Source organism: Ornithorhynchus anatinus, chromosome 3 (genome assembly GCF_004115215.2).
Source record: "Ornithorhynchus anatinus isolate Pmale09 chromosome 3, mOrnAna1.pri.v4, whole genome shotgun sequence".
In the NCBI taxonomy this organism is placed as follows: Eukaryota; Metazoa; Chordata; class Mammalia; order Monotremata; family Ornithorhynchidae; genus Ornithorhynchus; species Ornithorhynchus anatinus.
In genome coordinates this window covers 84386500-84398994 of record NC_041730.1, presented here as the reverse complement: position 1 = coordinate 84398994, position 12495 = coordinate 84386500, and the positions used below count along the sequence as shown (strand labels likewise).

Genomic DNA, 12495 nt, shown 5'->3' with positions numbered 1-12495 from the left:
ATGTATTAGATAACTTCTAGGAAGACTAGGCCAAATGGAGATAAGTTTATCTTTAAATTGTGCTCAACAACAACAACAAAAACGTGGAGATACACTAGCCAGTTTAGGGGGCAAATCACCTAGCTTAGAAGTCTCTTGATAGTTTCTACTTTGTCAGGAAACTGTGATGGGAAAATCCTAACAAGAAGCCATAAAAGCTAATAGTAGGAAAATTATACATTTAAGTCTCTCCCCCACTAGAGAGACTAGTATGTATATATATACACACTATATATAAGTATATAAATATAAATAAATAAAATCAGTAATATTGAATGCCTGTATGAAGCACTGCACTATACACTAGGCACTTGGGTGATCCACAGAAGCAGCATTATATACATTCAGCAGTAGACTTACTCCCTTGAGAGGAGGAGAAAAAAAATCTTAAAAAGCTTTAGAGCAAAAAAAAAAAAAAATCCCTTTTGAAGTTGCCTTTCCTAAAGAGGTTTCTTCAAGCTTAAGTTGTGCTTCAAAAAGTGGAAATCACAAATTTAATTAGTATTCTAAACACGGATCCTATAGGAACAACAGAAGTGACCATATTTGGATGAGGTTAAAATATCCATATATTATGTATAATTCATATTCAGAGGTGATGATCCCCTTATGGTAGATTACTTCCCCAAACAAGTTAAGCCATTGAAAGCTCAATTATCTCCGATCATTTTCCCTAAAATGTATTATAGCACGTGACCAACTCATTGACTTGTTGCTATTAAAAGGCAGCAGAAGTAAAGCATCCCAGCAATTCAACTCTCCACTTCCGATTTGCAACAAACACCCCTCCAGCTCCATTACAAATCTCAGTGTTTTACTTCTCTGAGTTCAAATCGGGACATGGCCTGAGAACTAGGGAGGTTGAAGGAAGTTATTATCAATACTGATATTTTTTGTGCTGAGGCTTATTCTGCAGTGGAAACACGACAGACAGAGCCATGATTTATAGGACTAAACCATGGAACACTGAGCAAGTATATTATTTCAATCAATGGTATTTTTGAGCACTTACTGTGTGCAAGAGCACTATACTAGGCTTGGAAGAGTACACTACAGTATAGTTTCTCTAGGTTGTCAAAGACCCATGATCTTTGGTTTTATCCTTTCAATGAGTCAAATGGCCCTCTCACTTAGAGGACCGCTCACTAAAAAGTTGAATTAGTATGGTCCTAGATCCTGGAAGAAGAAGAGAGTCTTATGCAGCAGTTTTCTCCCATTGTGCTTAGAAGGAATGAAGATAAGAGGCAGCATGGCCTAGTGAATAGAGCTTGGGCCCAGGAACCAGAAGGACCTGGGTTCTAATTCCAGATCCTCCACTTGTCTGCTGTGTGATCTTGGGCAAATCATTTCACTTCTCTGTGCTTCAGTTACCTCATCAGTAAAATGGGGATTAAGACCGGGAGCCCCATAGAGGACAGGGACCGTGTCCAACCCGATTCACTCGTATCAACCCCAGGGCTTAGTTCGGTGCCTGGCACATAGTAAGCACCAAAAACCACACTTAGTATTATAATAATGGTAAAGTTCATTAAATGAACATATATAAGCCTTCAAAGTCTTATGTATTTGAGGATTTCCACACTTCCCCTCCCCCAGAGTCATGTACCTGAACTGGCCTGTTGTTAGGAATGGGAAAGATGCAGTAGGATAGATAACTCCTAGGACAGGAAAAGATTTAACCGGAGGGCAGTTTATTACATAGCCGCTCCAGTCCCGTCAAGCAGTTGTTCCCGATCCTCCAGTTCCAGTCTCCAAGGCCATCATCCTGAAGAACTTTAAACCTTACAACTCTGCACCACACCTGGAACCAGGAACTGACAGTTCTATGGCTTTTTTTTGGAGGCAAGCATTGTATAAATAGGTAAATCTATTTTTAGCGAAGCTAATATGTTTTACTAGATTTGCTGCCAGCTTCCTCGATAAGAATGTTCATTACTTCCTCCACGAGCCCTAGGATCCAGCAATCAGAACAAAAGGCATACAGTGCTCTTACACAAGGACAATAGATCTGAGGGCATAAGAACATGGCAAAAGGTTGGAAACCAAAAATGGGTACCGGACAGTGTAATTAAAATTAAAATCAATCAACCAGGATAGAGAAGGTTCCCGAAAAAGTTGTAAGCTGAATTTTATGTCTAAATGTAAATTTGCAGCATTATTGTTCAGCTTTGATTTTTAAAATAGCCCTGTTCCATGAGTTAGTGACAAAGCTGTGATTAAATTTAACACCCTTACATGGGAAAGATGGCCTGAATTAAAACCAAAACAATATTGCATTTTAGAGAAGAAAACTGAGGGGGGGAGGGAATACTGAAGGATGCTTAAATGTACTAGCTCAAGACCCAAGAAAACTGTACCACAGACCACGCGACCACGCACACACACACACACACAACACTCAAACAAGTCAGTAGATATCCTGAACACCTAACTAGCAAAGTAAAAGGTCATCGGAAGAAAAGAATAATCTTTAAGACAGAGAGTCTTTAAGTAATGGCAGGTGGCTTGCAAACAGATTAGGTGGACCAAAAAAGTTTGAAGAGTAACATACAAGAATGCCAAAGCTAGCAAGAGATACAGTTTTGTTACTAAAGGTTAACACTGGTTCCAAGTGACCATAATAAATAAAATCCGGAAACATGTCACGCATTAATTGCTGATGTCACCCAGGGTTCCTAAAGCCCTGCCTGACATTCCAGCCAATCACTGCAGGAAATTCAATTCCCTCTCCACCCCTTCCTCTCCCCATTCAGCCTCCCTGGCAAAAACTGGAAGCCAGCTTCTCCAAGCAGCTCAGAACTGCAGGAAAGAAGAGTCTAAAAATTCCAGTCCCTTCTACCTCATCCTGATTCCATGTTGTTTTCGAATGAAGCAGACCTACCCCTGCTCCCTGGACGCAGAGGCGAAGGAGGTTGTCATGGCTGCTGTGAAGTCTAGAATCTCAGCTCCACCACCAGTGAGTGGCATAATAGTGGCGTACTGGAAGCAGCATGGAGTAATGGATAGAGCACGGGCCTGGGAGTCAGAAAGTCATGGGTTCTAATCCAGACTCCTCTACTTATCTGCTGCGTGACCTTGGGGCAAGTCACTTAACCTCTCTGGGCCTCAGTTACCTCATCTGTAAAATGGGGATTAAGGTTGTCCACATGGGACAACCTGATTAGCTTGTCTCTAACCCAGTGCTTTGAACAGTGCTTGGCATATTGTAAGCACTTAAACCCTATAATTATTATTGTTACTTACAGAGCACTTCCTCTGGGCAGAGGACTGTATTCAGTGCTTGGTAGAGTAGAAACAGAGCTAGTAGACATGATTCCTGCCCTCAAAGAACTTCCAATGTAGCTAGCTAAGATATTTGGATTATATAGTCTTGCAGCAATTTTCAAAATAACAGATTTTAAATGATTAGAAAAGATGATCTTGATAAACAGGAGTTCACAGGTGTTGCAGAGATATTCAGAAGGGCTTAGCTGGCTTCAGGGTGCTGTAGAATATTTCTATTGGACAAATATTTCACTCAGATGAAAAAAACCCACAAGCAGAGCAAGTTTGCATAGCCTCTTGTAAGGACTAGTCATATTATAACTCTTTTTCACATTGTGCTTTGAATTATTTTAGAGAAATACTTTAGGTTTAATGTTAACAAGTATGGCATGTAGAATTTCACATTTTTCCAAAAGTTCTGGAATGAATCCCAGTAACACACATCTCTGAAACTACCTACCCCCAAGATTCAACTGTTCATGACACACCTACATTTTTGAGGAATGTAGCACAGCTAAATCAAGGGGTGTGTACGCCTGCAATTCTTGTTGCCACATATTAAAAAGGGCACGATAGAACTGGAAAAGCTACAAAGATGGGCAACTAAGATAAGGGAAACATTCCAAATAATTACAACAAATGAAAAAAGATGACTTTGCAGGCTGGAAAGACAAAGGCTAAATAAGAGGACAAGATTGTGGTTCACAATTTTCATGATTTGGAAAGTCTGCATGAACATGGGATTTAGTGAATATCAATTCCATAACATCTGAATACTAGAGAAGCAGCGTGGCTTAGTGGAAAGAGCCCAGGCTTGGGAGTCAGAGGTCATGGGTTCTAATCCCAGCTCCACCGCTTATCAGCTGTGTGACTTTGGGCAAGTCACTTCACTTCTCTGGGCCTCAGTTACCTCATCTGTAAAATGGGGACTAAGACTGTGAGCCTCACGTGGGACACCCCGATTACCTTGTATCAACCCCAGGGCTTAGAACAGTGCTTTGCACATAGTAAACGCTTAACAAATATCATTATTATTATTAGGGCACCTACTAAAGCTTGAAGGTGGTAGACAAACAAAACACTTCTTACACAACGCATGGAAAGTCTACAGAATTCATTAGTACAAAAGTATCAATAGGTTCGTAGACTTGAAAAATATCGGGTTCCTCATAATGGAGGAAAAAGTTGAAGATGTTAGCTGGGACAGTCTGACCCTATGTATGGCTGTTAAAGGGGGGACAACAGTCACTCTGTTCCTATTATTTCTATTATCATACATCCAATTCTGTTATTCACGTTCCTGTGTTCAGAGGACAGTGTTGAACAAGAGCTGGCCACGTGAATTCACAATAATAACGGTACTTGTTAAGCCCTTACTACGTACCAAGCGCTGTACTAAGCACTGGGGTAGAAACAAGATACTCAGATCCCAAATAGGGCTTACAGGCTAATTAGGAGGGGTAACAGGTATGAATCTCTACTTTGCAGATGAGAGAAGAGAGAAGTTTCGAGATTTGCACAAGGTCACACAACAAGTAAGAGGCGAAGCTGGGATTAGAATCCGGGGGCTCTGACTGCCAGCCCCAAGCTCTTTCCACCAGGCTTTGCACACCTTCAATTATTGCTGCTCCAAGTCACCTTTGAATAGCTTGCAGAATCCAGAAAGACTAGTGAAAGGGTGCACATTGAGAAAGGGGCAGGATCACCACCACCGCACAGCCAAAGCTGGCCTGCAAGTCTGCCTGCATGCTCACTGCCTGCATGCTCACCGTATGCCCCTTTCCCTTTCCCCTCAAAAAAAACCAAACAAAAACAAAACCCAAAAAAATACATCCCACACTTTTTACAGGTGCTTAGTCTATTATTTTTCAATCCTGACAAGCTGAATTGTAACAACTACCGCAGCCAGAAGCTGTAGAGTTAAGTGAAAAGAGCACAGGCTTGCAAGTCGGGGGACTTAGGGTCTAATCCTGTCTCTACCACTTGCCTACTGTCTGACCTTGGGTAACTCACTTTGCTTTTCTGTGCCTTACTTTCCCCATCTGTGGAGTATGGATTAAATCCCTGTTCTCCCGCCTCAATATATGAGCCCCACATGGGACAGGGAATGGGTCCTTCCTCATTATCTTGCATCTACCCTAGCATTTAGTACAAGAGTAAGCAGCAAGTACCACTATTATTATTATGGCATTAGTAGAAAATACCCCTTTGGTTAGCTAACAAGGCAGACAGTACTATTCAGCAGGTGGACTCAGTGTCAGCTTTGTCCTGTGATGAAATTGCTCATTATACATCTATTTTAAACACAGACAGTAGTTTTGCTCCTTTACAAAAAAGAGAAAAAAAAAAGTCTAGTAGGGAAATCTCCAAACTTTTCTTTGAGGATTGTCCAGGTGGCAGAAAGTGTTAGACTAACTGTCCACAAGATAGTCCTGAAAGAGGGCACCTGCTCAGCTTCAAGAGTACGGCCATTCAAAATTTGTACCCATGAGGGTAGTTTTCTAGGTTTTTTTGTGTTGTTTTTTTAAAAACCACACTATTTTATTCTATTTGAGGATTATCCTGAATTGGGTAAAGCAAAGTACTCCCTTTCATGTAAATTCCCAATTCAGGATGGAATAACTGGAATTTAACTCCAGATTACTTCTGATGATACTAGTCTGTATTAGATTTTGCTCATTCCTCAGTGAAAAAGAAAAATGAAGATAAATCGTAAGGGGTTAGAAACCACTAGTGAATCCCCACAACCAGTTTCTTCTTGAAATATGTTCCAATCTGATTGAGACCAAGCTCTTTACTTGAATGTTTTATCTTTTATATCAACAGTTTAGGGAGAAACTAGTTTCCTCCTCCTTAATTCCCCCGTGTCTATAATTCTCAAAAGGCTTGGCTTTCTAGTAGAAGGTAATCAACCTCACAGGACAGCGAAACACCTTAGAAAGTAGGTTTTTCTTTCCGCTTCTGGTATCAAAGCATCCGCCTCCAGCAATCAAAAAAGCTAAACTCTAGAAAGTAAAAAGAAAACGAGAAATATAATCACTGACACTTTAAAAAAAAAGTCACCAATAGTTTGAGTCTGGTATAGGATTTTGTATAGCCTTGGGTCAGAGTTAATGAGCTTCACATTTTGATTACCAATGTTGAAAAGAGAAAGTATATATATATATAAAAAAATTCTGACCAGGGAATATTTTAAGCAAATAACATTTGTCTGGCATATTCTCTTTCATCTCCAGAAATCTGGCCCAAACTGTACCATGTAACACTCAAAATATTAATTTATCCAACCCCGGTGTGTAGGAGGCATGTGCCTGCTTATGTAACAGATTTATATGAGGGAAATAAGTTTCTCTTCAGAACCATATGAAGGGAGCACAAGGTTGGTGAAAGAATGCTGCTGCCACGTCTCTCCCCTCCCCCAGTCACGTAAGAGGCATTTCATCCTTCCAAAGCTCCAAGTGGAATTTCCAAGAACCACAGTTCTTGAAGACACTAGAAACTGTGAACCGACAACACCCAACCCTCCTTGCTTTTCCCCTTCCAAAAGAGCCCCCCTTTTAGAAGAACTAATTGGATCGGTTTACCGTCCCTTTAAAAAAAAAATCTCGAGTGCTCCACATTGCTCCAATTACTAGTTTGCAAGAATGGCATTTGAGCTCGATTTGGAGCACTCCTACAGAGCTAGGGGCACATTTCTGCCGCTTAAGAAATGAACTTTCTCACTTCTTTAATACTTAAGCACACTCCTCTTCCGCTAACATTGGAGCCGCACTATATAGGAGGAAAAAAAAAAACCCACAAAGTTCAGTCACCCCCAAGAAGGAATTTAACTGATGAAATATTCACACAGAGACACCAAAGAAACCAAAACGGTGGCGCTTAATCTTTCCAATCAGCTTCACAAAAAACCTAATGCAACTCATTCTTTTTTTTTTTTGGTTTCTGGAAAGAGCCAGAAGGTGGAGGAGGAGGAGGAAAAGAAGCGGGTGGGGAGACGGGGGAGGAGGAAGAAAAAAAAAAGGGGGAAGGACCGGCTTCTTCCAAACTTGGAGACCGGGTTGGACTGGTGTCGGCGGATGGATGGGCTGCGCTTTAAAAGCAGTAAACGGGGCGTTATAAGAGAGGGCGGCTACTATTCGTTTATAAAGGGACATGGACTTGGCCGGGAGCAACAGATGAAGCTGGTGTTGGGGTGAGAAGCAGCGTGGCTCGGTGGACTTGGGGAGTCACAAGTCGTGGGTTCTAATCCCCCCCTCCTCCGCCACTTGTCAGCTGGGTGACTCTGGGCAAGTCGTTTCACTTCTCTGTGCCCCAGGGTCCTCGTCTGGAAAATGGGGAGGAAGTCGGGGAGCCCCAAGTGGGACAACCTGATTCCCTTGTAGCCTCCCCAGCGCTTAGAACAGTACATGGCACATAGCAAGCGCTTAACAAATGCCATCATTATTATTAAAATGGGGATGAAGACTGGGAGCCCCAAGTGGGACAACCTGATTACTCTGTATCTATCCCAGCGCTTGGCACACAGTAAGCGCTTAAAATGTCATCATTATTATTATTAAAGTGAGGATGAAGACTCTGAGCCCCAAGTGGGACAACCTGAATACCTTGGATTTACCCCAGCGCTTAGGACAGTGCTTGGCCCACAGTAAGTGCTTAAGAAATGCCATCATTATTATTATTAAAATGGGGAGTAAGACTGTCAGCCACAAGTGGGACAACCTCATTACCCTGTATCCCCCCCAGCGCTTAGAACAGTGCTGGGCACAGAGTAAAAGCTTAAATGCCATCATTATAATCATTATTAAAATGGGGATGAAGACCGGGAACCCCAAGTGGGACATCCTGATTGCTTTGTATCCTCCCCAGCTCTAGGCGCTTAGCAAATACCCACATTATCGTTATTATTATTAAAATGGGGATGAAGACCGGGAGCCCCAAGTGGGACCTGATTGCTCTGTGTCCTCCCCAGCTCTAGGAGCTTAGCAAATACCCACATTATTATTATTATTAAAGTGGGGCTGAAGACTGGGAGCCCCAAGTGGGACCTGATTGCTCTGTGTCCTCCCCAGCTCTAAGCGCTTAGCAAATACCCACATTATCATTATTATTATTAATAATAAAGTGGGGGTGAAGACCGGGAGCCCCAAGTGGGACAACCTGATTGCTCTGTGTCCTCCCCAGCTCTAGGCGCTTAGCAAACACCCACCTTGTTATCATTATCATTATTATTAAAGTGGAGGATGAAGACCGGGAGCCCCAAGTGGGACAACCTGATTGCTTTGTATCCTCCCCAGCTCTAGGCGCTTAGCAAACACCCACCTTATTATTATTATTAGTAAAGTGGAGGGTGAAGACCGTGAGCCCCAAGTGGGACAGCCCGATTCCCTTGCATCTCCCCCACTCCCCCGGCGCTTACAACAGTGCTGGGCACACAGTAAGCGCTTAAAACACTACATGATCCTTCTTTTTCTTGCCGGGCCGAGATTCCCGGTTGATTGACGCTTTGGGGAGGGAGGCCGGGGAGCGGGGGAGCCGCCACTTCTACCGTCCTGTCCTTTCCCTCCGCGTCCTCGGTGCAAGGAGGGGACACACGTCCGCAAGCCGGGGGGGGGGGGGGGGGGTCTGCCACATAGCACACAGACACACACCCCACACACACACACACACAGAGACAGAGAGAGCCTCACCTTCCCCTGCTGAAGGAGGAGGCGGCGCCTTGGGAGCAAAGTTGAGGAGAGGGGAGGAGGGGCCCGGGAGAGGGGAAGGGGCTGGTGGGAGACACACACACACAGATATATACACACAGACAGACACACAGAGAGATATATACACACAGACACAGAGAGAGAGAGAGAGAGATACAGACAGACAACCCCGTCGGAGGGTCCGGAGGGCGATGGCGGCTGCGGGCTCGCCAAGGCCGCTGGCCATGGCGGGCCTGGGGGGGAAAGGAGGTCAAACTCCGAGGGTCCCGAAGTGTCGGTGCTCACCTGAGGGCGGGGGCGCAGGGTCGGCGGGCAGACACACACACACACACACAGAGAGAAGGCAGGGACGGCAACGTCTGCCTGGGCCGGTCCTGCGAGGAGCCTCCTCCCCGCGGGCCGCCGCCGCCCGCCCTTTTCTAGGCTGGGGCCCCTCCCCTCCCCTCCCCTCCCCTCCCTTCCCCTCCCTTCCCCTCCCCTCTCCTGCCCCCCCCCCGCCCCGCCCCGGCCCGCCCCGCATACACTGCGCAGGCGCCCCCTTTCCCCCCCACCCCGCCCGGAGCAGCCCCCCAGCCCGGCCCGGGCCTCCCACCGCACCCCCGTATCCTGCTCCTTACCCCCGCTCCCTCCTCGTCCTCCTCTCCCTCACTCCTGATCCCCTGCTCCCTCACCTACTTTTCCCTCCCCTCCCAGTTCCTTCCTCTTACCCTTCAGATTCTTTCCCCTTCCCTCCTCCCTTCCTCGACTTTCTTTTCTTCCCCCTCCTTTCCTCCCTCCACTTTCTTTCCTTTCCTCTTCCTCCTTTCCTCCCTCAACTTTCTTTTCTTCCCCCTTCCTTCTTCGCTCCCTCAACTTTCCTTTCTCCCCCCTCCTTTCCTCCCTCAACTTTCTTTTCTTCCCCCATCCTTCTTCCCTCCCTCAACTTTCCTTTCTCCCCCCCTCCTTCCCTCCCTCAACTTTTTCTTCCCCCTCCTTTCCTCCCTCAACGTTCTTTTCTCCCTCCTCCTGTCCTCCCTCAACTTTCTTTTCTTCTCCCTCCTTCCCTCCCTCAGCTTTCTTTTCTTTGCCCACCTTTCCTCCCTCAACTTTCCTTACCCTCGGTCTTCCCCTTCCTTCCTCCCTCAATTTTCTTTTTTTCCCCTCAATCTTTCCCCTTCCATCCTCCCACAACTTTCTTTTCTTTCCCCCAATCTTTCCCCTCCCTCAACTTCCTTTTCTTTCCCTCAGCCTCTCCCCTTTCTTTCTCCCGCAATTTCTCTCGGCCTCTGCCTCGGCCTCTGCCTCCCTCTCCGTTACTCCTCCCCACTTTTCCCCACCTCCTCTCCCCTTCCTTCTCTTCCTTCCCTTCCCCATTTCCCTACCTAATGGAAAGAGCGTGGGCCTAGGTGGCGGGGGACTTGGGGTCTGATCCCAGCATCACGGCTTGCCTGCAGTGTGTCCCCGGCTAAGTCACTTAACTTTTTCTGTGCCTCAGTTTCTTCATTTGTAAGATGAGGACAAAAAAAAAAACAACAACCCATTCTCCCTCCCGCTTAGATTGTGAGTCACATGTGAGACAGGATCTGTGTCAACCTGAATATCTTGTGTCTACTCCTGTACTTGGTCCAGTGGTTGGCACATTGACAATTACTCTGCCTCCCTCCCTTCAAAGCCCTATTGAAGGCACCTCTCCTGCAAGAGACCTTCCCCGACAAAGGTCCACTTTTCCCTTTCTTCAAATCCTTTCTGCTTTGCCCTCACTTGCTCCCTTTATTCATCCCCCCTCCTCTCCCCACACCACATGTGCCTATCTTTATTTATTTATATTAATGTCTGTCTCCGCCTCTAGGCTGTAAACTCGTTGGCAGGGAATGTGTCTATTTTGATATTGCACTCTCCCAAGCGCTTAGAATAGTGCTCTGCACACAGTAAGTGCTCAATAAACACGATTGACTGACTGATACAGTGTTTAACAAATAATACAATTATAATTATAATTCTCATGACCCTCCTCACGCCTCTCTTTACCCCTTTCCTCTTCTCTGGCCACCCCTTCTGGCGTGGCTTTAAGAGTTTGTCAAAAAATGCCTAAAAATTATCTGGCCCTCTCCAGAAGCACTGGTACTCTCTCCTTCCCTCCTAAGGAGTATCTCCTCCGCCCTTCTTTTAGATTCTCCCTCTTTTGTCCGTAGTGACTTTTGTGGGGACCAAAGGGAAAGTGGAACGAATCCGGAGTGGCCGGATCTCCACCGGGGACACGAAGGAGGGATGAGAATGGCCTTGAGGTGGAAAGGAGAGAGAGAGTTAAGAGGTTGCTGGTGAATCATCAGCCCCTTCTCTCCCCCCCGAGAATTGAGCATCTGGTTTTTCGGTTTGGAAAACTGGCCACTGACCTGTCCTCCCAAGTCACCACATCCCATCGCTCCCCTACTGAAAAAGAGAGGCCTCCACGTTGCAGTCCTTACCGTCCAGATCCACACCCAAAGTACGAGTCAGCACGGGGGTCTCCCCCTGGACCAGGCTAAGGTTGGACCTGGAAGAGAGACTGCCTTTATTTAAGGAAGCGGGATGGCAGCAGTCAGCCACAAACTCTGAATCCGGCTTCTAGGAATCTTAGTTCTTTGCATTCCCTGCTCTGATCCCGAGGCCGCGCTCTTCCAATTACACAATCACTACCTGGCTATCAAGTCAGTTCCTGTTTCACAACACAGATGGATGTGAATCTCAGGAAAACAACAACAAAAAAAAAACCCATACTTCCATTTCACCAAATCAGGCCCTTCCCCTCCTTTAAAGGTCTAGTAGAAACCCATTTCCTTTATTCATTCAATCGCATCTATTGAGTGCTTAGTGTGTGCAGAGCATTGTACTAAGCACTCGGGAGAGTACAAAATAATAATAGACACATTCCCCGCCCTCAACGTGTATACAGTCTAGAAGGGGAGTCAGATATTTGGCGTAGTGGGGAACCTGCATGATGTAGTGGATAGAGCACCTGGGAATCAGAAGGTCATGAATTCTAATCCCAGACCTGTCTGCTCTGTGGCCTTGGGCAAGTCACTTCACTTCTCTCTGCCTCCCTTAACTCATCTGTAAAATAGGGATTGAGATCTCCTGCATGGGACAGAGAATGTGTCCAAACCATCCACCCCAGCACTTAGTACAGTGCCTGGCACATAGTAAGGGCTCAACAAATACCACAGTTATTATTATTATAAATAAATTACAAATTTGGACATAAGTGCTGTGGGGCAGGGATGGGGGATGAATAAAGGGAGCAAGTCAGTGTGATGCAGAAGGGAATGGGATAAGGGAAAGGAGGGCTTAGTCAGGGAAGGCCTCTTGGAGGAGATGGGCCTTCAATAAGGCTTTGAAGGGGAAGGACAGTAATTGTCTTTCTGTTATGCGGAGGGAAGGTGTTCCAGGCCAGAGGCAGGACCTGGGCGAGATGTTGGAGGCAAGGTAAACGAGATCAAATACAGTGAGAAGGTTAGCATTTTAGAGGAAC

The 12495-nt window shown here is 45.6% G+C and overlaps 1 protein-coding gene across 7 annotated transcripts in view; it reads right to left on the bottom strand.

Moving 5' to 3' along the window:
* P4HA1 (prolyl 4-hydroxylase subunit alpha 1) overlaps positions 1–11538 on the bottom strand; it is a 63917-nt gene extending 52379 nt beyond the window's left edge. For 2 of the 7 annotated variants that reach the window (XM_039911509.1, XM_039911508.1), the window contains exon 1: positions 9294–9404. The gene's annotated coding sequence lies outside the window, so the exon portion shown is untranslated. Of the gene's footprint in view, positions 1–6236; positions 6309–9293; positions 9405–11452 lie in introns of those variants that run through there. The other 5 variants (XM_039911507.1, XM_029059785.1, XM_029059788.2 and 2 more) reach the window with 4 other exon arrangements.
* Positions 11539–12495: the final 957 nt, after the last annotated feature.